Raw genomic sequence first — 25,431 nt, 5'->3', positions numbered from 1 at the left:
AGCCTGATAGTGCCAGTATAGCACTGTATGTATAGAATTACCTGATAGTGCCAGTATAGCACTGTATGTATAGAATCAGCCTGATAGTGCCAGTATAGCACTGTATGTATAGAATCAGCCCTGATAGTGCCAGTATTAGCACTGTATGTATAGAATCAGCCTGATAGTGCCAGTATAGCACTGTATGTATAGAATCAGCCTGATAGTTGCCAGTATAGCACTGTATGTAAAGAATCAGCCTGATAGTGCCAGTATAGCACTGTATGTATAGACTCAGCCTGATAGTGCCAGTATAGCACTGTATGTATAGAATTCAGCCTGATAGTGCCCCCCCCCAGTTATAGCACTGGTATGTATAAGACTCAGCCTGATAGTGCCAGTATAGCACTGTATGCTATAGAATCAACCTGATAGTGCCAGTATAGCACTGTTGTATAGAATCAGCCTGATAGTGCCAGTATAGCACTGTAAAGTGTATAGAATCAGCCTGATAGTGCCAGTATAGCACTGTATGTATAGACTCAGCCTGATAGTGCCAGTATAGCACTGTATGTATAGACTCAGCCTGATAGTGCCAGTATAGCACTGTATGTATGGAATCAGCCTGATAGTGCCAGTATAGCACTGTAGCCTGATAGTGCAGTATAGCACTGTAGTATAGAATCAGCCTGATAGTGCCAGTAGCACGGTATGTATAGAATCAGCCTGATAGCGCCAGTATAGCGCTGGTATGTATAGAATCAGCCTGATAGTGCCAGTATAGCACTGTATGTATAGAATCAGCCTGATAGCGCCAGTATAAGCACTGTATGTATAGAATCAGCCTGATAGTGCCAGTATAGCACTGTATGTATAGAATCAGCCTGATAGTGCCCAGTATAGCACTGTATGTATAGACTCAGCCTGATAGTGCCAGTATAGCACTGTATGTATAGACTCAGCCTGATAGTGCCAGTATAGCACGGTATGTATAGAATCAGCCTGATAGTGCCAGTATAGCACTGTATGTATAGAACCAGCCTGATAGTGCCAGTATAGCACGGTATGTATAGAATCAGCCTGATAGTGCCAGTTATAGCACTGTATGTATAGAATCAGCCTGATAGTGCCAGTATAGCACTGTATGTATAGAATCAGCCTGATAGTGCCAGTATAGCACTGTATGTATAGAATCAGCCTGATAGTGCCAGTATAGCACTGTATGTATAGAATCAGCCTGATAGTGCCAGTATAGCACTGTATGTATAGACTCAGCCTGATAGTGCCGTATAGCACTGTATGTATAGAATTATCCTGATAGTGCCAGTATAGCACTGTAGTATAGAATCAGCCTGATAGTGCCAGTATAGCACTGTATGTATAGAATCAGCCTGATAGTGCCAGTATAGCACTGTATGTATAGAATCTAGCCCTGAATAGTGCCAGTATAGCACTGTATATATAGAATCAGTCTGATAGTGCCAGTATAGCACTGGATGTATAGAATCAGCCTGATAGTGCCAGTATAGCACTGTATGTATAGACTCAGCCTGATAGTGCCCAGTATAGCACTGTATGTATAGAATCAGCCTGGATAGTGCCAGTATAGCCACTGTATGTATAGACTCAGCCTGATAGTGCCAGTATAGCACTGTATGTATAGAATTAGCCTGATAGTGCCAGTATAGCACTGTATGTATAGAATCAGACTGATAGTGCCAGTATAGCACTGTATGTATAGACTGAGGCCTGATAGTGCCAGTATAGCACTGTATGTATAGAATTACCTGATAGTGCCAGTATAGCACTGTATGTATAGAGTATAGAATCAGCCTGATAGTGCCAGTATAGCACTGTATGTATAGAATCAGCCTGATAGTGCCAGTATAGCACTGTATGTATAGAATCAGCCTGATAGTGCCAGTATAGCACTGTATGTATAGAATCAGCCTGATAGTGCCAGTATAGCACTGGATGTAAAGAATCAGCCTGATAGTGCCAGTATAGCACTGTATGTATAGACTCAGCCTGATAGTGCCAGTATAGCAGTGTATGTATAGAATCAGCCTGATAGTGCCAGTATAGCACTGTATGTATAGACTCAGCCTGATAGTGCCAGTATAGCACTGTATGTATAGAATCAGCCTGATAGTGCCAGTATAGCACTGTATGTATAGAATCAGCCTGATAGTGCCAGTATAGCACTGTATGTATAGAATCAGCCTGATAGTGCCAGTATAGCACTGTATGTATAGAATCAGCCTGATAGTGCCAGTATAGCACTGTATGTATAGACTCAGCCTGATAGTGCCAGTATAGCACTGTATGTATAGAATTATCCTGATAGTGCCAGTATAGCACTGTATGTATAGAATCAGCCTGATAGTGCCAGTATAGCACTGTATGTATAGAATCAGCCTGATAGTGCCAGTATAGCACTGTATGTATAGAATCAGCCTGATAGTGCCAGTATAGCACTGTATGTATAGACTCAGCCTGATAGTGCCAGTATAGCACTGTATGTATAGAATCAGCCTGATAGTGCCAGTATAGCACGGTATGTATAGAATCAGCCTGATAGTGCCAGTATAGCACTGTATGTATAGAACCAGCCTGATAGTGCCAGTATAGCACTGTATGTATAGAATCAGCCTGATAGTGCCAGTATAGCACTGTATGTATAGAATCAGCCTGATAGCGCCAGTATAGCACTGTATGTATAGACTCAGCCTGATAGTGCCAGTATAACACTGTATGTATAGACTCAGCCTGATAGCGCCAGTATAGCACTGTATGTATAGACTCAGCCTGATAGTGCCAGTATAGCACTGTATGTATAGACTCAGCCTGATAGCGCCAGTATAGCACTGTATGTATAGAATCAGCCTGATAGCGCCAGTATAGCCCTGTATGTATAGAATCAGCCTGATAGTGCCAGAATAGCACTGTATGTATAGAATCAGCCTGATAGGGCCAGTATAGCACTGTATGTATAGACTCAGCCTGATAGTGCCAGTATAGCCCTGTATGTATAGACTCAGCCTGATAGCGCCAGTATAGCCCTGTATGTATAGAATCAGCCTGATAGTGCCAGTATAGCACTGTATGTATAGAATCAGCCTGATAGGGCCATTATAGCAATGTATGTATAGAATCAGCCTGATAGTGCCAGTATAGCACTGTATGTATAGAATCAGCCTGATAGTGCCAGTATAGCACTGTATGTATAGAATCAGCCTGATAGCGCCAGTATAGCACTGTATGTATAGAATCAGCCTGATAGTGCCAGTATAGCACTGTATGTATAGAATCAGCCTGATAGTGCCAGTATAGCACTGTATGTATAGACTCAGCCTGATAGTGCCAGTATAGCACTGTATGTATAGAATCAGCCTGATAGTGCCAGTATAGCACGGTATGTATAGAATCAGCCTGATAGTGCCAGTATAGCACTGTATGTATAGAACCAGCCTGATAGTGCCAGTATAGAGCGGTATGTATAGAATCAGCCTGATAGTGCCAGTATAGCACTGTATGTATAGAATCAGCCTGATAGTGCCAGTATAGCACTGTATGTATAGAATCAGCCTGATAGTGCCAGTATAGCACTGTATGTATAGAATCAGCCTGATAGTGCCAGTATAGCACTGTATGTATAGAATCAGCCTGATAGTGCCAGTATAGCACTGTATGTATAGACTCAGCCTGATAGTGCCAGTATAGCACTGTATGTATAGAATTATCCTGATAGTGCCAGTATAGCACTGTATGTATAGAATCAGCCTGATAGTGCCAGTATAGCACTGTATGTATAGAATCAGCCTGATAGTGCCAGTATAGCACTGTATGTATAGAATCAGCCTGATAGGGCCATTATAGCAATGTATGTATAGAATCAGCCTGATAGTGCCAGTATAGCACTGTATGTATAGAATCAGCCTGATAGTGCCAGTATAGCACTGTATGTATAGAATCAGCCTGATAGCGCCAGTATAGCACTGTATGTATAGAATCAGCCTGATAGTGCCAGTATAGCACTGTATGTATAGAATCAGCCTGATAGTGCCAGTATAGCACTGTATGTATAGACTCAGCCTGATAGTGCCAGTATAGCACTGTATGTATAGAATCAGCCTGATAGTGCCAGTATAGCACGGTATGTATAGAATCAGCCTGATAGTGCCAGTATAGCACTGTATGTATAGAACCAGCCTGATAGTGCCAGTATAGAGCGGTATGTATAGAATCAGCCTGATAGTGCCAGTATAGCACTGTATGTATAGAATCAGCCTGATAGTGCCAGTATAGCACTGTATGTATAGAATCAGCCTGATAGTGCCAGTATAGCACTGTATGTATAGAATCAGCCTGATAGTGCCAGTATAGCACTGTATGTATAGAATCAGCCTGATAGTGCCAGTATAGCACTGTATGTATAGACTCAGCCTGATAGTGCCAGTATAGCACTGTATGTATAGAATTATCCTGATAGTGCCAGTATAGCACTGTATGTATAGAATCAGCCTGATAGTGCCAGTATAGCACTGTATGTATAGAATCAGCCTGATAGTGCCAGTATAGCACTGTATGTATAGAATCAGCCTGATAGTGCCAGTATAGCACTGTATATATAGAATCAGTCTGATAGTGCCAGTATAGCACTGGATGTATAGAATCAGCCTGATAGTGCCAGTATAGCACTGTATGTATAGACTCAGCCTGATAGTGCCAGTATAGCACTGTATGTATAGAATCAGCCTGATAGTGCCAGTATAGCACTGTATGTATAGACTCAGCCTGATAGTGCCAGTATAGCACTGTATGTATAGAATTAGCCTGATAGTGCCAGTATAGCACTGTATGTATAGAATCAGACTGATAGTGCCAGTATAGCACTGTATGTATAGACTCAGCCTGATAGTGCCAGTATAGCACTGTATGTATAGAATTACCTGATAGTGCCAGTATAGCACTGTATGTATAGAATCAGCCTGATAGTGCCAGTATAGCACTGTATGTATAGAATCAGCCTGATAGTGCCAGTATAGCACTGTATGTATAGAATCAGCCTGATAGTGCCAGTATAGCACTGTATGTATAGAATCAGCCTGATAGTGCCAGTATAGCACTGGATGTAAAGAATCAGCCTGATAGTGCCAGTATAGCACTGTATGTATAGACTCAGCCTGATAGTGCCAGTATAGCACTGTATGTATAGAATCAGCCTGATAGTGCCAGTATAGCACTGTATGTATAGACTCAGCCTGATAGTGCCAGTATAGCACTGTATGTATAGAATCAACCTGATAGTGCCAGTATAGCACTGTATGTATAGAATCAGCCTGATAGTGCCAGTATAGCACTGTATGTATAGAATCAGCCTGATAGTGCCAGTATAGCACTGTATGTATAGACTCAGCCTGATAGTGCCAGTATAGCACTGTATGTATAGACTCAGCCTGATAGTGCCAGTATAGCACTGTATGTATGGAATCAGCCTGATAGTGCCAGTATAGCACTGTAGCCTGATAGTGCCAGTATAGCACTGTATGTATAGAATCAGCCTGATAGTGCCAGTATAGCACGGTATGTATAGAATCAGCCTGATAGCGCCAGTATAGCGCTGTATGTATAGAATCAGCCTGATAGTGCCAGTATAGCACTGTATGTATAGAATCAGCCTGATAGCGCCAGTATAGCACTGTATGTATAGAATCAGCCTGATAGTGCCAGTATAGCACTGTATGTATAGAATCAGCCTGATAGTGCCAGTATAGCACTGTATGTATAGACTCAGCCTGATAGTGCCAGTATAGCACTGTATGTATAGAATCAGCCTGATAGTGCCAGTATAGCACGGTATGTATAGAATCAGCCTGATAGTGCCAGTATAGCACTGTATGTATAGAACCAGCCTGATAGTGCCAGTATAGCACGGTATGTATAGAATCAGCCTGATAGTGCCAGTATAGCACTGTATGTATAGAATCAGCCTGATAGTGCCAGTATAGCACTGTATGTATAGAATCAGCCTGATAGTGCCAGTATAGCACTGTATGTATAGAATCAGCCTGATAGTGCCAGTATAGCACTGTATGTATAGAATCAGCCTGATAGTGCCAGTATAGCACTGTATGTATAGACTCAGCCTGATAGTGCCAGTATAGCACTGTATGTATAGAATTATCCTGATAGTGCCAGTATAGCACTGTATGTATAGAATCAGCCTGATAGTGCCAGTATAGCACTGTATGTATAGAATCAGCCTGATAGTGCCAGTATAGCACTGTATGTATAGAATCAGCCTGATAGTGCCAGTATAGCACTGTATATATAGAATCAGTCTGATAGTGCCAGTATAGCACTGGATGTATAGAATCAGCCTGATAGTGCCAGTATAGCACTGTATGTATAGACTCAGCCTGATAGTGCCAGTATAGCACTGTATGTATAGAATCAGCCTGATAGTGCCAGTATAGCACTGTATGTATAGACTCAGCCTGATAGTGCCAGTATAGCACTGTATGTATAGAATTAGCCTGATAGTGCCAGTATAGCACTGTATGTATAGAATCAGACTGATAGTGCCAGTATAGCACTGTATGTATAGACTGAGCCTGATAGTGCCAGTATAGCACTGTATGTATAGAATTACCTGATAGTGCCAGTATAGCACTGTATGTATAGAATCAGCCTGATAGTGCCAGTATAGCACTGTATGTATAGAATCAGCCTGATAGTGCCAGTATAGCACTGTATGTATAGAATCAGCCTGATAGTGCCAGTATAGCACTGTATGTATAGAATCAGCCTGATAGTGCCAGTATAGCACTGGATGTAAAGAATCAGCCTGATAGTGCCAGTATAGCACTGTATGTATAGACTCAGCCTGATAGTGCCAGTATAGCAGTGTATGTATAGAATCAGCCTGATAGTGCCAGTATAGCACTGTATGTATAGACTCAGCCTGATAGTGCCAGTATAGCACTGTATGTATAGAATCAGCCTGATAGTGCCAGTATAGCACTGTATGTATAGAATCAGCCTGATAGTGCCAGTATAGCACTGTATGTATAGAATCAGCCTGATAGTGCCAGTATAGCACTGTATGTATAGAATCAGCCTGATAGTGCCAGTATAGCACTGTATGTATAGACTCAGCCTGATAGTGCCAGTATAGCACTGTATGTATAGAATTATCCTGATAGTGCCAGTATAGCACTGTATGTATAGAATCAGCCTGATAGTGCCAGTATAGCACTGTATGTATAGAATCAGCCTGATAGTGCCAGTATAGCACTGTATGTATAGAATCAGCCTGATAGTGCCAGTATAGCACTGTATATATAGAATCAGTCTGATAGTGCCAGTATAGCACTGGATGTATAGAATCAGCCTGATAGTGCCAGTATAGCACTGTATGTATAGACTCAGCCTGATAGTGCCAGTATAGCACTGTATGTATAGAATCAGCCTGATAGTGCCAGTATAGCACTGTATGTATAGACTCAGCCTGATAGTGCCAGTATAGCACTGTATGTATAGAATTAGCCTGATAGTGCCAGTATAGCACTGTATGTATAGAATCAGACTGATAGTGCCAGTATAGCACTGTATGTATAGAATCAGCCTGATAGTGCCAGTATAGCACTGTATGTATAGAATCAGCCTGATAGTGCCAGTATAGCACTGTATGTATAGAATCAGCCTGATAGTGCCAGTATAGCACTGGATGTAAAGAATCAGCCTGATAGTGCCAGTATAGCACTGTATGTATAGACTCAGCCTGATAGTGCCAGTATAGCACTGTATGTATAGAATCAGCCTGATAGTGCCAGTATAGCACTGTATGTATAGACTCAGCCTGATAGTGCCAGTATAGCACTGTATGTATAGAATCAACCTGATAGTGCCAGTATAGCACTGTATGTATAGAATCAGCCTGATAGTGCCAGTATAGCACTGTATGTATAGAATCAGCCTGATAGTGCCAGTATAGCACTGTATGTATAGACTCAGCCTGATAGTGCCAGTATAGCACTGTATGTATAGACTCAGCCTGATAGTGCCAGTATAGCACTGTATGTATGGAATCAGCCTGATAGTGCCAGTATAGCACTGTATGTATAGAATCAGCCTGATAGTGCCAGTATAGCACTGTATGTATAGAATCAGCCTGATAGTGCCAGTATAGCACGGTATGTATAGAATCAGCCTGATAGCGCCAGTATAGCGCTGTATGTATAGAATCAGCCTGATAGTGCCAGTATAGCACTGTATGTATAGAATCAGCCTGATAGCGCCAGTATAGCACTGTATGTATAGAATCAGCCTGATAGTGCCAGTATAGCACTGTATGTATAGAATCAGCCTGATAGTGCCAGTATAGCACTGTATGTATAGACTCAGCCTGATAGTGCTAGTATAGCACTGTATGTATAGAATCAGCCTGATAGTGCCAGTATAGCACGGTATGTATAGAATCAGCCTGATAGTGCCAGTATAGCACTGTATGTATAGAACCAGCCTGATAGTGCCTGTATAGCACGGTATGTATAGAATCAGCCTGATAGTGCCAGTATAGCACTGTATGTATAGAATCAGCCTGATAGTGCCAGTATAGCACTGTATGTATAGAATCAGCCTGATAGTGCCAGTATAGCACTGTATGTATAGAATCAGCCTGATAGTGCCAGTATAGCACTGTATGTATAGAATCAGCCTGATAGTGCCAGTATAGCACTGTATGTATAGACTCAGCCTGATAGTGCCAGTATAGCACTGTATGTATAGAATTATCCTGATAGTGCCAGTATAGCACTGTATGTATAGAATCAGCCTGATAGTGCCAGTATAGCACTGTATGTATAGAATCAGCCTGATAGTGCCAGTATAGCACTGTATATATAGAATCAGTCTGATAGTGCCAGTATAGCACTGGATGTATAGAATCAGCCTGATAGTGCCAGTATAGCACTGTATGTATAGACTCAGCCTGATAGTGCCAGTATAGCACTGTATGTATAGAATCAGCCTGATAGTGCCAGTATAGCACTGTATGTATAGACTCAGCCTGATAGTGCCAGTATAGCACTGTATGTATAGAATTAGCCTGATAGTGCCAGTATAGCACTGTATGTATAGAATCAGACTGATAGTGCCAGTATAGCACTGTATGTATAGACTGAGCCTGATAGTGCCAGTATAGCACTGTATGTATAGAATTACCTGATAGTGCCAGTATAGCACTGTATGTATAGAATCAGCCTGATAGTGCCAGTATAGCACTGTATGTATAGAATCAGCCTGATAGTGCCAGTATAGCACTGTATGTATAGAATCAGCCTGATAGTGCCAGTATAGCACTGTATGTATAGAATCAGCCTGATAGTGCCAGTATAGCACTGGATGTAAAGAATCAGCCTGATAGTGCCAGTATAGCACTGTATGTATAGACTCAGCCTGATAGTGCCAGTATAGCAGTGTATGTATAGAATCAGCCTGATAGTGCCAGTATAGCACTGTATGTATAGACTCAGCCTGATAGTGCCAGTATAGCACTGTATGTATAGAATCAGCCTGATAGTGCCAGTATAGCACTGTATGTATAGAATCAGCCTGATAGTGCCAGTATAGCACTGTATGTATAGAATCAGCCTGATAGTGCCAGTATAGCACTGTATGTATAGACTCAGCCTGATAGTGCCAGTATAGCACTGTATGTATAGACTCAGCCTGATAGTGCCAGTATAGCACTGTATGTATGGAATCAGCCTGATAGTGCCAGTATAGCACTGTATGTATAGAATCAGCCTGATAGTGCCAGTATAGCACTGTATGTATAGAATCAGCCTGATAGTGCCAGTATAGCACGGTATGTATAGAATCAGCCTGATAGCGCCAGTATAGCGCTGTATGTATAGAATCAGCCTGATAGTGCCAGTATAGCACTGTATGTATAGAATCAGCCTGATAGCGCCAGTATAGCACTGTATGTATAGAATCAGCCTGATAGTGCCAGTATAGCACTGTATGTATAGAATCAGCCTGATAGCGCCAGTATAGCACTGTATGTATAGAATCAGCATGATAGTGCCAGTATAGCACTGTATGTATAGAATGAGCCTGATAGTGCCAGTATAGCACTGTATGTATAGAATCAGCCTGATAGTGCCAGTATAGCACTGTATGTATAGAATCAGCCTGATAGCGCCAGTATAGCACTGTATGTATAGAATCAGCCTGATAGTGCCAGTATAGCACTGTATGTATAGACTCAGCCTGATAGTGCCAGTATAGCACTGTATGTATAGAATCAGCCTGATAGTGCCAGTATAGCACTGGCTTTAGGTTATATACGGAAATTCCTGGTGATTGGTGCGCTTTAAGAAATAAAACAGCAGTAGTTACCCCAGGACACATTTAGTTCTGATGATGCATTAGTTTGGGATGGGGTTGGATGCAGATGAATGGGTCACATAGGCCTCCAGTATGTGCCTGAATTTAGTTATTCAGATCCTTCCTTACATGTTATTACATTTTTGTCTTTCCATCTTCCTAATGCAGATGAGGTCCCAACATGGGGGATTGTGTGCCTGGCGCTCATGGGCACAGTGCTGCTCCTGATATTCCTCGCCTTCGCCATCATAGTAAGTTACATGGAAAATGTCACAAGAAAGGAAAATGTTTTCTTGTTTGTATTTTAAAAAAACCCCACATAATAAAATTAGACCCGATCCTCCAGATCCTCCTCCCTCCCTTGATCCAGGGCCGCTTCTAGACAAAGAGGGGCCTTGGCCAAAAGTTTAAAGTGAAGCCTGAAGTGGTGACATATTTCTCCATCACACTCAGACATTTATGAGGTCAGACGGGTAAATGAGCGCGAGCGACAATATTATGTCTGTCAATGCTTATTTCTGGCCTTTTTACACAGGATGAGGAAGAGTGATGGGGACAGGACAATTGTTAGTGCATCAGTCTGTCCCCTACAATATCATGTTATTGGCAGCTCTTCTGCAGTCTGCAGCGGGCAATCTGCTGCTGACAACAAGGATTTCTGTTCCTCCATAAACAATCCAATCACCCGATGAAAGTTTCGCACTTTGCTCGCTCGTTGAGTCATTTCTGACCTGTTTACACCTATGAACTCTCATCTGCACCCGGATTTATGATTTATAAATATGGAGGCTACATACACACAGTATGTGATACAAACACTGTATGGTTTACACATATGTATACACCAAGCACACAGCACACACATGTATACACTGAGCACAAACATACATATGTATACACATACATAGCACTCACATACGTGCATACTGAGCACATGTGTCGCCCAGGGAAAGGGCTACTCGGTCCCGGGCGGTTTACTACTGGGGAATGTCACTTTGGTGGCCGTTGCCCAGTCCCATGCCCTGGGTGATTTTTAATGGGGAGTATTTACAGGGGAGAATAAAGTTATTTGTGTGATGCCACCTGCGGGTTGCGGTTAATATGGGGGAACCGCCACTGCTGGGTTGGTTATCTCTAGGGCTGGTGGTAATGGCAGCTGTGGTGGTAGGCCCTCCGAGGGAAGGGCTGAGCCCAGGAGCTGTATGATGGAGTAATAATGCATGCCACACCGTGGTTGTAGATAACAGTCTCTACTCACTCTTGACCCTTGGATGGCTGGTTCAGGTCCCTGTATTTCCAGTGCAAGTTGATGACTCGGTTGCTCTGTCCCCGGCACCCTCAGTGTGGTTGGGTCCCTGTAGCGTGGAGCAGTTTGGGAGCCGACTGTCCATTTTCGTGGCAGTCTCCTTGTCTGTATGGCGGGCATTGTGGACCCTGTAGGGCTGGTCTGTGTCCCGAACCCTAATCTTGCTTTACTGCTGATGCCCCCGGATTTGTGGGTCAGTGAGGTCCGTGCAGATCCCCTCACTGTGCAGGTATTTTCCAGACTGCATGAAACTGGCGTCTGACCTAGGGCCCTGTGCCCCATCAGTGCTCTGGTCCCAGCGGTACTCGTGTGTACCCGCCCTGGCGACCACTCTCCTGTACCCCAGGGTCGCCGGTACACGACCCAGCTCTAGGCACGTCTTTCCACTTCCCTCTCTACTACTGCTCTGCACTAACGCCTCTGACTAAAGGGTGCTTTACATGCTGCGACATCGCTAGCGATCTCATTAGCGATGTGAAATTCTAGATCGCAAGTACGATCTTTCGAGATCGCACATGCGTAAAATGACCTATGTGCGACCTCAAAAGATCGCACTTGCAATCTAGAATTTCACATCGCTAACGAGATCGCTAGCGATGTCGCAGCATGTAAAGTACCCTTTACTGTCCCCTCCCACCAGGTTGTCTAGTACCTTTGGTCTGGCTCCGCCCTCTAGGTGGCCATCCCCTTGTGTCCGACTAGCCAATTACCCCTGGTGTGGAGTGGAAACTGGGATTTTGGTGTGTGTGGGTGTTGCTGGCACTGGTGTTCCAGGTCCCAGGGGGTAGGCCCTGCATCCTGGTGAGGATGCAGTTCCTAGTAGTGCCCTGATTGACTAAAGGCGCTACACACACACACATACACACACATGTATACACACATAGCACACAACCATGTATACACTGATTACATACACATATGTATACACATACAGTACATAGCACACACGTATGTATACGCTGAGCACACACATTTATACACACATAGCACACATGCATGTGTCGCGGGCGGGGGGGTGCGCTGCTCGACCGCTCGCTCGCGGCTCGGGTCCGGCTGCTGCTTGCTGCTCGGTGGCTCGAGCGGTGGGCCGGATCCGGGGACTCGAGCGACGCTCCTCGCCCGTGAGTGAAAGGGGAGATTATTTGTTGGGCTATAGTCCGTGACGCCACCCACGGTTTGTGGTGAGGTTGGAACACCACCGCTGCTCTGGACGGCGATCCCGGGAGCGATGACAGGGAGCAGCTGAGATGGTTCTCTCCCCTCCATGGGTAGGGGGATTTAGTGGTCCCGGGGCCCGGTGTTGTGGGTTGGAAGGTGGATGGTGGGAGCTGGGGAGGTGCAGGGTCACGGGGGCAGCGCAGTGCCAGGCGGCGCAGTGGTACTCACTCAGCCAGTAACATACACGGAGTCTTTAGTGAAACAAATGGCTGGATGGACGGGTCCCACAGGAGGCTGCGGCTATCACTCCCGGTAGGTTGGCGGTGACTGTCTCTCCCTGCACCTTGGTTGTGTAGTTGGCCCCGATGGCTTCCCACCGGTAGCCCGCTCCCCAGCGGTGTGTGTTGCCGGAGGAGCCCCTTTGTGCCCGCAGGCTCTGGCCCTGGGAACTCTAGCTGTGGCGGTAGCTGTATTTCCCGTTCATGGTTGAGCGGTTGCCTTCTGTCGGGTCTTGGTTGCTGAGGAACCCCGAAGGTCCCCGTTGCTGACGGATTTGACCGGTTTTCCGGCGACTCCAAGCCTGGTCGGGGTCCGTAGGCCCTGCCGAATGGTGCCGGCTTTTCTTCGCTCCCCGATACGGTACCGGCGGGCCACCGCCCGACCCCGGTCCTTACGGTTATGCGTCAATCGGCCTCGCCTGCAGACGGTCACCACCATCTGCCGACCTTGCTGTGAGTGCCCGGGCCATGTACCCAGACACGGTCAGTCAGTTGCTCCTTTACCACTTTACTCCTCTCTCTTCACTTTCCCTAACTGAACTCTTTCCTTTTGCCGCCTCCAGGACTGTGAACTTCTAGATGGGCGGGCCAACCACCTGTCTCCGCCCCACCTGGTGTGGACATCAGCCCCTGGAGGGGGCAACAAGGATTTTTGTGTGACTGGTGTGCCTAACCGGGGTGTGAGGTGTGTTGGTGCAGTCTTCTGTGACGTCCTGGCTTGTCCAGGGCGCCACACATGCATACACTGAGCACACACATGTATATACACACGTCTTCACCAAGCACACTCAATGTATACCCATAGCACAAACACATGTATACACAGAGCACATACACAAACATATATGCATACACACACAAAGCACACATACATGTCTATACATAAGTGGTGAAAAAGAATTCTGAATTTTGTAGAAAAAAAATCTTGTTTTTCCGAGACCCATAACATTTTCATGTTTTTGGGATATGGGGCTGTGTGAGGGTTTTATGAGCTGATGTTTTTACTCATACAATTTTGGGGTAGATACGGTGTTTTAATCGCCTTTTATTGCATTTAATTGCAATCTTTTGGCGTCCAAAAAAACGTAATTCTGGTGTTTTCGTTATATTCTCACTACACCATTTACTGATTGGATTAATTTATTTTATAGATGGATCACACTTTTAAGAGCTCATCGATACCAAATATGTGTATTTTTTATATTATGCTACTAATGCTATTATCAGTGTAGTTTCTTCTGTAGACACAGCCCTCAAGGGAGTGAGGGCCCTGGGCAATTGTTCAGTTTGCCTCCCTAATGCTCAACCTCTTAAGGCCCCATTACAGGCAACGACGTATCTAACAATATATCGCCGGGGTCACGGATTCCGTGACGCACATCCGGCATCGTTAGCGACGTCCTTGCGTGTGACACCAACGAACGACCATTAACGATGGAAAATACTCACCAAATCGTCCATTGTTTACACGTCGTTCATTTTCAAAATATCGTTGATTCTTGAGGACGCAGGTTGTTCGTCGTTCCCGAGGCAGCACACATCGCTATGTGTGACACCTCGGGAACGACGAACTACAGCTTACCTGTGGCGACCGGCAATGCGGAAGGAAGGAGGTGGGCGGGATGTTACATCCGCTCATCTCCGCCCCTCCATTTCTATTGGGCGACCACTTAGTGACGCCGCCCGAACAGCCCCCTTAGAAAAAAGGTGGTTCGCCAGCAACAGCGACGTCGCTAGGCAGGTAGGTACGTGTGATGGCTCTTAACGAGCGGGTGCTTTTACCAGCAATATTGCAAGCGATATCGCTGCGTGTAACACCCCCTTTAGTGTCCAGGGCCAGATTAAAGTTTGTGAAGGCCCCTGGACAAATCAAAGTCTTTAGGACTTATGGAAACAGCCAAGTGTAAGCCACAACCATACATGAATACCTTTTGTGCACCTATTATTTGCGTAAAGAATCAAGAGATGCCTATTTTCCCATGAAGTGACATTTCCAATGTGATCACTATTCATACAGTGACTTCATTTGGTGAAGGAAACAAAACTTCCGGGAAGGCTGGAGTGCAAACATTGGCCTTGACAAAGATTGATGGTGCTAGGTCATTTGTTTCTACCAATCATCCCTTTAGTTGATTTTGTCATTGCCGGTAGATCCCCATAACTACTGGTAGTTCCCCTATGATAATCTTATTTTTGAAGGACCATTCTTCTCAAAACGTTGGGGGGTTTTCACACTAAATATTTTTCAAATGCCCAATATTTTGCATAGTTTGTAGATCTTTTGTCCTGATTTGAGTCTTATGAGAACGACACTTTGCGTTGAGTTGACCGTCTTCATCTTCTACTTTTTACTTTCCAGATTGCTCTACGACGTAGGCACCGATGAAGAAAGATGAGGAACATCAAGAATAACTCTACATGAAGGGATGTTTTGGGGGAAACAGATTTCCTTGAGACTTTTTACACTATGAAATCAAATCTTGAAGTCCACAAATTATATTTTAAGTTACATTTTTGGGGATTAATTTTAATCTTTCCTAATTCTCTAGATTTGATAGTATTTTAGAGTAGGTGATAATTGTCGAGATGGGTGACAATGAATTTGCAGTTAGACGCACCCTGTCTAAAATCAGAAAAAATAAATGATAATTAAGTGGTGTCAGAAGTGGCCAGTAAATATGCCAAGGAGTTTTACACAGAAGAGATGCCGGAGAACCTTCCAGAAGCCTAAACATTCAACTTTTTTGTTAGTTTCCCATCTGTACTGACCAGGAGGTCACTAGAGAAGAAGCTGATCCGGCCAAGGGCATGCTACGTGCCAATTGACTCAGAATGATGATGTTAATGGTATACCGTATATGTGATTTCTAATAAAATTAAAATTGTTATAAATTTTTCAGAGAAAATTGTAAAAATTAAAAAAAAATGCCCATTGATTAAAATTAAGTCTTGTTTTTTTCATCTTTTTTTATGATTACATATTCGTAGTATCTTTGCCTTCATACAGGATCCCTGCTCTGATCTGTGTGGTTACTGTAGTGAAGAGCTGCAGAGCTCCGTCAAGCACCAGATCCAGAGACCCTTTATTTTGGTCATCAATAGGATACTGACATTAATAGTAGCTAGATACCATGAAACAATTAGTTGCACTCCTTATAACAGTGGTCATTATCACCCGGGGCTCAGAAAATTTGGACATTTCTGTCTATTTTGGTCAGTGAGGCAGATTACAGTAAGAAAGGAAACTGGAGAGCGGAAAAAAAGGGGGTCAAATATCTATAGAGTCTTAAAGGCTAGACAACCCTGGTCCATATGTCCCATTGGGATCAAAGCAGAGGACAGCTAAGGGCTCCCTCTTCACACGTTGAAGAAACAATACTCTCCCATTCACCTGACTGCCGGCAGGGGAAAATGAATAAATAACGTTCCAATCCAATATATTTTGGGGAAATTCATTGGAGCCAGCTAATTAGAAAGAATTGACTAAAATGCGCGTTGCCACTTTACACAATTCAAAAAAAGGCTCTCTTGACCTTGTGTGACCTGAGTGACAGGAGAGGGAGGGGTGACTGGAAGGGAGCTCCTGCACTAGCCCTCTGACTAAGCATACCGTAGGCTATCCCTAAACCTAGAGGTATACTTAAAGGTAGTGAGGTCTGGGCCCCCAGCATCTCCCTATCTCCTGTCCTTGACCCTGATGGTAAGACCCTTACCACAACCCACAACCTGGGAGAGGGCAAGGACAGAAGTCAAAAACCCCAAAGAAAATGACTGACAGACAGGGGTAAAAATAAAACTCAGTCACACCTATTACCAACAATAGGGAACAACAAAATGTGTACAGGGAGGGGTAACACAGAAGGGAGAAAGTAACCAAAACAGGCTACCTGCACACACACCAAAGCAACTGACAGGCAGTAGCAGAAAGCACCTCCTCACAGCTCCAGGATATCCTTGTCATTAATATACTGTCCTGAGGAAGGCGGCAGAGTCCCCTAAAACGCATTGACCTGTATACGTACGTGCAATAAACAACTTGGATTAATAAGTTCTACTGGCATTGGTGATAAGCGTGGCGGTGATCCACGTTTTTCCTTCTGAACAATAGAAATCTGAAAGTTGTGATGTGCATTTGTATTCGCCCCGCTGTCAATACCTTGTAGGACCACCTTTCTCTGCAATTACTGCTGTGTCTATTGGGGTCTGTCTCTACCAGGTTTGCACATCTAGAGGTGACATTTTTGCCCATTCTTCTATGCTATCTCTCAGTGAGTCTGTTTTTCTCTGGCAACATGAGTGTCACACAGACCACTCACTGATGTGCTCCATGTGACATCAGTAAGACACGTACCGGAGAAAACATGTGTCTGTGAAATAAAAAGATTTTCTATATTCACCTGTCTCCAGTGCTGCTGTCTTCAGAGCTGCTGTCACTTGCTTCCTGTCCCGCTCATTATGCTCATAAATATTTACTGCACCGCAGACCCGTAAGCAGCAGCAGCACCGAAGACAGCAGTTCCTGGAACAGGTGAGTAGAAAGTTCCTGCTCTCTGTGTGCTATCACGGATAGCACATGGTGAACACTAACTAGTGTGCTAAAATCACGGCACACGGATGGCCATACGCACCTTCAACATAGACCATGAAAAATGTGCATTTTTATCAAGGATGTGTGAAGGGAGCCTTAATCTGTGTGTCCATCTCACACCTGCCCCATCCTTCCCTGGTAGGAGGGGAGAATCAGATTCATTCTGGTCAGGTGCATAGCCAGGCACGGGACTCAGGCATCTCCACCATTAGGGGTAACCCTGAGGTTAGGGATAGCCTAGGGACCCCTAGCATGAGGGACAGCATAGGAGCCCCTGTTTCTTGCTACCCACAGTCCCATTGTGACAGTCCATGTCACAAGCTATTGTGGCAGTGAACATGTATAATTCATGAAAGCAGCATGACATAGGTAGTATTGAAGGCTAAAGGTGGACAAAAATGCATGGCATATAGCAATAATAAAGCGCAAGTGCATGTGCAGAATCCCCAGAAACAGCAACAAAAGCAGTATGGACGGAATCAGGGCAATGTTAATCCCATATTATTCAACTGGTGTTGATACAACAACTACATATGCCCAACTCCATGCTGAGAGGGAAAAAAAGTCCAGGACTGCACAATAGGTGAATAAATAAACCACCTCCCTCCACAATGACAGACCCCGACGTACGTTTCGCTTTCTTACCAAATTGCCATGTGAAATAACCAGCTTCCCCAGGGGGATACAATAATAATAATTATTGTATAGTAAAATAAAAAGTGGCAATAGCAATAAACATGGATAGGATCATATAAAAGAGAATAAAAACATACTACAGCATCTGGCAATAAAAATAAGTGAAATATATCTCTGGCACCACCAATCAGGCAGCGGTACTGCCAAGTTGACCTAAATAGCCAATCGATTCATTTTTTGCCAGAAGGCACAATCTCTTCTGGCAAAAAAAGTATTGTTTGTAAACAATTTACAGATTTTTTTCTGAAATGCTTATTAACATGAGGATGATAATCACCGTAATGTCACTGGACCTTAGGGCTGGACTCACGCATTTCATACTGCTGACTGTAAATGATGCCTTACGGAGATAATGCGCAGTTGTACAAGTCATATTTAGAATAGAAAACACGTAAATATATATTAGTCTGAAAATATTTTCGATGTCATTGGTGCTTGATGGTTCGGGGTGCGGGCTCCGGGCGCCATCTCTTGGTGATCTTCAGCTATTGCAAAAACATCTCAACAAATATCGAGTCCGGAATCAATCTGAAAATCTATCATAACTAGAAATGATGTGTTATCATATATCAATAATTGATCAGTAACTGATCGTTACCGTAGAATTTTATGATCCAAGAGAAATGTCTTCAGATTTGCATCTATCTAGAATACAGCTAACCATTGGGTTTATTCACACAAAGTCCCCGAAATATTATTACATTTGCACCTGTTTTGTGTCTAGTTTTTAGAGTTTTCCGTCTGTTTTTGATCTCCCTTTCATTTGTAGCCTTCTTTTAAGTCTATTGTATATGTGTTGAATATTTTTATATTTTGTGGTTTTTGTATTGGTGTATTCCTATAATGCGGGCTTCACACGATGCGATCTATCGTGCGATCGCATGTGCGATCGTACCCGCTTTCGTCGTTTGTGCGTCATGGGCAAATCGCTGCCCGTGTCGCACAAAGTCGTTTAACCCCCGTCACACGTACTTACGTGCTGAGCGACGTCGCTGTGGGCGGCGAACATCCTCTTTCTGAAGGGGGTGGGACGTTCGGCGTCACAGCGACGTCACACAGCGGCCGGCCAATAGAAGCGGAGGGGCGGAGATGAGCGGGACGTAAACATCCCGCCCACCTCCTTCCTTCCGCATTGCCGGCGGGTGCCGCAGGTAAGCTGTGTTCATCGTTCCCAGGGTGTCACACGGAGCGATGTGTGCTGCCCCGGGTACGATGAACAACCGGCGCAAAGTAAAATAAACAATTTTTTAACAATATACGACGAGTACACGATACCCGATTTCTCACCGATTTGCGATCGCTCGTAGGTGTCAAACGGGACGTCGTCGCCAACGAAGCCGGATGTGCGTCACGAAAGCCGTGACCCTGACGATCTATCGCACGATAGATCGCCTCGTGTGACGCCCGCATTAGTCAACTGCAACTTTTTGAAAAGTTGCTATATTTTTTGTACAAAAGTAATGCAGGTCCAAACCCCCTGGAATTATATGTTTTACTGAAGAAATATTTGCAAATATACATTGAAAAAGTGCTTATTGCTTGAAATGGCCATAGGCTACTGACCCGATGGGTATTGTTTTATTTGTATACCTTTTGGCCATGCAAAGAAAAAAAAGCAACTGTTGTATCATCAATTTTTTTATTTGGTATAATCAGGCTTATCCACCTTCTCATTATTAGATAATCCTCTTTGGAGGAGGGGGGGGGGGAATTTAGTTTTTAGATATAGCCGGAAGTACCAATGTTTATACGTAAATAGCAGATTACAAAGTAGGAGACTGTTAGTACCAAAACCTATTGTCAAAAATAGCAGTTGCTCTCAGGTAGAGGGAAGGAGAAAAAATAAAGAGATGTATATGGGGAGCATTGGAATGTAAAAATGTATCACTGCAAAGAAAACATGAAAACATTTTGGGGGAAAAAAATAGTTATTTTGCAAATAAAATTGGCCAAGTTTACTTGAGCCCAGTTACCACGCCAAGGTATACCACGCCAAGTACCAAAACTCAGCCATCTTCAGAGATCTGTGGTTTGAAATCTGAAGGAAAATTAGTAAATTAATACACACCTTAGGGATCAGCAGTCTCAGAACCAGCATGGCCTGGGGACAGCCACTCAGTTGTAATAGCAAAGTGGCTCCATATTTAAAGTTCGGTCTTGTAGGGGAAGGACAGCAACTCAGCATGGGAGAGACCATGGCTCATCAGGGGAGGGACAGTGGCTCATCAGGAGAGGTACAATGGCTCAGTATTGGAGGGACAGTAGCTCATCAGGAAAGGGACAGTAGCACAGTATTGGAGGGACAGTGGCTCATCAGGAAAGGGACAGTGGCTCAGTATTGGAGGGACAGTGGCTCATCAGGGGAGGGACAGGAGCTCATCAGGAGAGGTACAATGGCTCAGTATTGGAGGGACAGTAGCTCATCAGGGAAGGGACAGTGGCTCAGTATTGGAGGGACAGTAGCTCATCAGGAAAGGGACAGTGGCTCAGTATTGGAGGGACAGTGGCTCATCAGGGGAGGGACAGGAGCTCATCAGGAGAGGTACAATGGCTCAGTATTGGAGGGACAGTAGCAAATCAGGAAAGGGACAGTGGCTCAGTATTGGAGGGACAGTGGCTCATCAGGGGAGGGACAGGAGCTCATCAGGAAAGGGACAGTGGCTCAGTATTGGAGTGACAGTGGCTCATCAGGGAAAAGACAGTATCTAATAAGGTGAGAGGCACTTGCTCTATATGTTAGGGACAGTGGCTCATCAGGGTAGGGGCAATGGCTGAGTAGGAAAGGATCAGTGACTTAGCAGGGTATGGACATTGGTCCATCAGGGGAGAGGCAGTGGCTCAGTGAGGGATGGGCAGTTGTTCATTGAGAGAACGGCAGTGGCCAAGCAAGGGAAAGACAATGGTTCAGCAGGGAAAGGGCAGTGACTCAGTATGTTAGGGACAGTGACTCATCAGGGAGAGTGACAGTGGTTGGGAAGGGGAGGGGTAAAATCTCAGTGCAGTATGAAGAATGGCTCAGCATTGAAAAGACTTTGGCTAAGCAGGGGAGAGACAGTGGTTCAGCATGGGAGGTACAGTAGCACAGCAGGGGAGGGTCAGTGGTTCAGTGGGATTGAACTGTAGCTCAGCAGGAGCATGCTTTGAAGAGACTTGCCAAAAATCTTACTTGAACAAGGGTAGAGAGAGAAAACGTCCTGCAAATGTTGCCCTGGTTGGATTCAAACCCACTGATCAAGTAAAAAAAATAGCATTCCAAAATGAGTTATTGAACCTCCCCCGCTCAGCCACTGTCCCCCCCTAATGACCACTATCCCTCTCCTGCTGAGATGCTGTTTCTTGTCACTCAACCAATGACTCTCTCCTACTGAGTTATTCTCTCTCCCCCACTGATCGACTTTCCCTCCTCTGCTAAGATATTGTCCCTCCTCCACTGAGGTACTATGCCTCCCTTTTGAGCTACTATTCCTAAGATACTGTTCCTTCTCTGTCGAGCCTGTGTCCTACACTTCCTGAGATGCTGTCCCTCCTCTTCTGAGATACTGTCACTCCCCTGCTGAGACACTGTCACTCCCCTGCTGAGATACTGTCACTCCCCTGCTGAGATACTATCACTCACCGCCTGAGTCACCATCCCACCTATGCAGATTCACTCCTCCCCTGCAGAGCCACTGTACCTCCCCTGCAGTGCCACTGTCCCTCCAATGCAAAGCCACTGTTCCTCCCATGCAGATCCATTGTCCCTCCCCTGCTGAGCCACTGTCCCTCCCCTGCAGAGCCTCTGTCCCTCCCCTGCAGACCCACTGTCCCTCCCCTGCAGAGCCACTGTCACTCCCCTGCAGTGCCACTGTCCCTCCCCTGCAGAGCCACTGTCCCTCCCCTGCAGAGCCACTGTCCTTCCCCTGCAGTGCCACCGTCCCTCCCATGAAAAGACACCGTTCCTCCCATGCAGATCTATTGTCCCTCCCTTGCAGAGCCACTGTCCCTCCCCTGCAGAGCCACTGTCCCTCCCCTGCAGAGCCACTGTCCCTCCCCTGCAGAGCCACTGTCCCTCCCCTGCTGAGCCTTTACCCTTTTTCTGTTAAACAAATTTATTTTATAGTAATCCTATAAAAGTATGATTTCTTATCCTGCTACAAAGTATAAGATATCACATACTGTAATTATATTGAATGCCGCTATTAGGGAGTATCACTGATACCTAAGCAAGAACAATTCTATCCGGCACGCTGACACATGGAGATGGGCTAATGGTGAAAACCGAGCTGAGACTGTGGAGTGATGACTATAGGATGGGGGACAGGTGACTATGTCAAAAATGTCATGTTATTTCTGTCATCATCACCAAACAATAGCTGTTAGAAAATCAGAATCAGCCGAGGCACGGGAGATGGGAAACCTGTTTCTACGTGATCCCGGGAGAGGAGGGACCTGATATTGTGGCGCCCCTGACCTGGTCAGGCACCACTGAGTACTGCACCCATGCTGGGGACAGTACAAACAGGTAATCCAGAAGGCTGACCGAGGTGTGACTACACAGGCGCATAGTGATCAGGTCTCACACATGTACCTTTGGGAGGACCCCTGGGGATCCCAGGAGGGGGCGAAGCCGGTGCGAAGCCTCCATCTCCACTCAAGGGGTGTGGTAGAGAGCCTGGTTGCTAGGTGGCGTAGGCAGGCACAAGGGGAAAAGAGAAGGAGGAGTGAGCAGTCTGAAGCAGAGTGTGGAGGAGTGAGGAGCATGGAAGTGGAGCTCAGACAGGAGCAGCAGTGCAGGTCCCACGAGTGAGCCAGTTTAGTGTGCAGCTCAGGAAGAGCAGAAGCAGACCCTGGAGCTGTGACAGTCTAACAGCGTCCGCGCAGTGACTACCGACGGGGGAGAACGGTCACCTGGTAGTGCTGCCCGAACCCCACACACAGCTAGAGAGAGCAGCGTAGTGGAAAGTACGGAGACTGTCAGGGAGTACCAGGCCCAAACGGGCGGCAGATCCCGGTGCGGGGATAGATCCACCTTTCCTTGCTAAACCTGCCGGTGTGGGGCCCTCAAAGCCCACGCCACAACACCCCAAAGGCCGCAGCCACGTAGCCACAGTTAGGGCCCATAGTTCACAGGAGGCAAGCAGCTGGAGTGATCTGGTCCAGGCGACAAGCAAACGGCAAACAAACGAGGGGAGCAGCTACTTCCCTGGGTGACCCCCATAGGGACTAAAAGTCGGGGTTACCACAAACCACAGAAGGGCTAAGGAAGGCGAGTCGGTAGCCACCCTCATCAGTCAGCCTGAAGGACACCTGGTTCCAGCCTGGTTCATCCCAGCTACGCCCGGGTTACTCACCCTGCCACCTTCTGTGAGTAAAACCCCTGAAAGACATTCTGCTTGTGTGGAGTTATTCTGCGCCTTGTGGTTCTACACACCTACACAGGGCCCTGGGGCTTGCCTCACTCTCAGGAGGCTATTACAACTGGCTGCACCCACCATCAGCCCCAGGCATCCCTTAACCTGCAGTGGCGGTCCCCACTGACCGCAATTCTGAGAGTGGCGTCACGACAATCCTAAAAGAAGATCTCCTACCTGTGACAAGATCCAGCTGAGTGGAGTCCCTGAAGGTAATGCACCGACACTGCACTTGTGGGGCTTCACATCTGGCGTCACGAACAGGATAAGGACTAGACCTGTTCAGACAGGTGACCATGTGCCTGGGCGGTCCGCTTGGAAAATTGGAAGCGCCGCCATATTGCCACCATGAAAAGCGCGCTGAAAAACAACAGCAGCCCGCGCTGGGAGAAGTTACCGCCCACGAAGAGGTGTGGCTACCCAGAGATCCCCTGCAGAGTCCTGACCTCGCAAGTGAAGAGAGCGGAGGCGTTCAGAGACGTCGGGACAGAAAGGGAGCCAGAAGCCTGCTGCTGGAAGAGGCAGAGCAGAAACTGAAGAGCCTGCAACTGGAGGCAGCGACGAGTCCACTGCTGGGAAATCGTGCAGAAGAAGGCGCAGAGGAAATGGCGTCTGAACGCAGAAACCCAGAACCAGGCTCCGCTGCCTGGTGGTATCGGGAGCTTGCCCAGTTCTGCGACCGACTGGAGACCCGGGTCGTAGAGCAGATCAGAGAGGAACGCACGGAGCTTCTGGAGATGGCTGCAGCGGTTCAGGCCTATGAGAGGGGAACCGCACGACGAGTGCCAGACCGGACGGCGACGACTCAGACCCCGATGATACCACCGATGGGTGAGTCCAGTGTTGCCCCTGCCAGCGCGAGTGCCCCGACCCCTGCAGCCACGCCCGCGGTCCCTGAAGAGGCGCCCGGTGCGGCAACGCTGAACCAGGCCGCAGCCACGCCAGGTGCGGCCCGCCAAGCCCAGGCCGCCGCAGCGATGCCTTGCCCGGCCCGCAAAGATCCGGCTGCCACCGCGACCCTCATCCATGCCGCGGGTGTGACGCTGACCCAGGCCGCCGCCTTGCTAGGCCCGGCCCGCCAAGACCCCACCGCAGCAGCGACGCTCATCCACGCCGCAGGCGAGGTGCTGAACCAGGCCGCAGCCACGCCAGGTGCGGCCCGCCAAGCCCAGATCGCTGCAGCGATGCCCAGCCCAGCCTGCACAGATCCCATCGCGGCTGCGACGCCAATTCAGGCCGCCGCGGCGATGCCCTGCCCGGCCCGCCAAGAACCGGCCACAGTAGCGATGCCCGCTAAGACTCCAGCTGCGACCCTGATTGCAACTGCAACGCTGATCCAGGCCGCCGCCATGCAGGGCGCGGCCCGCCAAGACCAGGCCGCCGCCACGCAGGGCGCGGCCCGCCAAGACCAGGCCGCCGCCATGCAGGGCGCGGCCCGCCAAGACCAGGCCGCTGCCATGTCAGGCGCGGCCCGCCAAGACAAGAATGTACCACTGTTTACCCCGGCCTGCAAGGCCAGAGCAGACACCGCTCCCCAGTCTAAGGAAGTCCCTGCTAGGAAGTCCTTGATAGGAGAGGACCCCGAATACTGGAAGCTGAAGGCTGACCTAGAGGCCCAGTTCCCACAGGAGATGGTGG

The 25,431-nt window shown here is 46.5% G+C and overlaps 1 long non-coding RNA gene across 1 annotated transcript in view; it reads left to right on the top strand.

The window, feature by feature from the left end:
• LOC142250331 (uncharacterized) overlaps positions 1-16,065 on the top strand; it is a 32,748-nt gene extending 16,683 nt beyond the window's left edge. Inside the window, exons 3-4 of the long non-coding RNA XR_012725172.1 lie at positions 10,546-10,628; positions 15,479-16,065. This is a non-coding gene — a long non-coding RNA (uncharacterized LOC142250331). The remainder of the gene's footprint in view (positions 1-10,545; positions 10,629-15,478) is intronic.
• The last annotated feature ends 9,366 nt before the right edge of the window (positions 16,066-25,431 follow it).

This window comes from Anomaloglossus baeobatrachus, chromosome 9 (genome assembly GCF_048569485.1).
Source record: "Anomaloglossus baeobatrachus isolate aAnoBae1 chromosome 9, aAnoBae1.hap1, whole genome shotgun sequence".
NCBI lineage: Eukaryota > Metazoa > Chordata > Amphibia > Anura > Aromobatidae > Anomaloglossus > Anomaloglossus baeobatrachus.
This window is presented reverse-complemented; position numbering and strand designations above follow the sequence as displayed.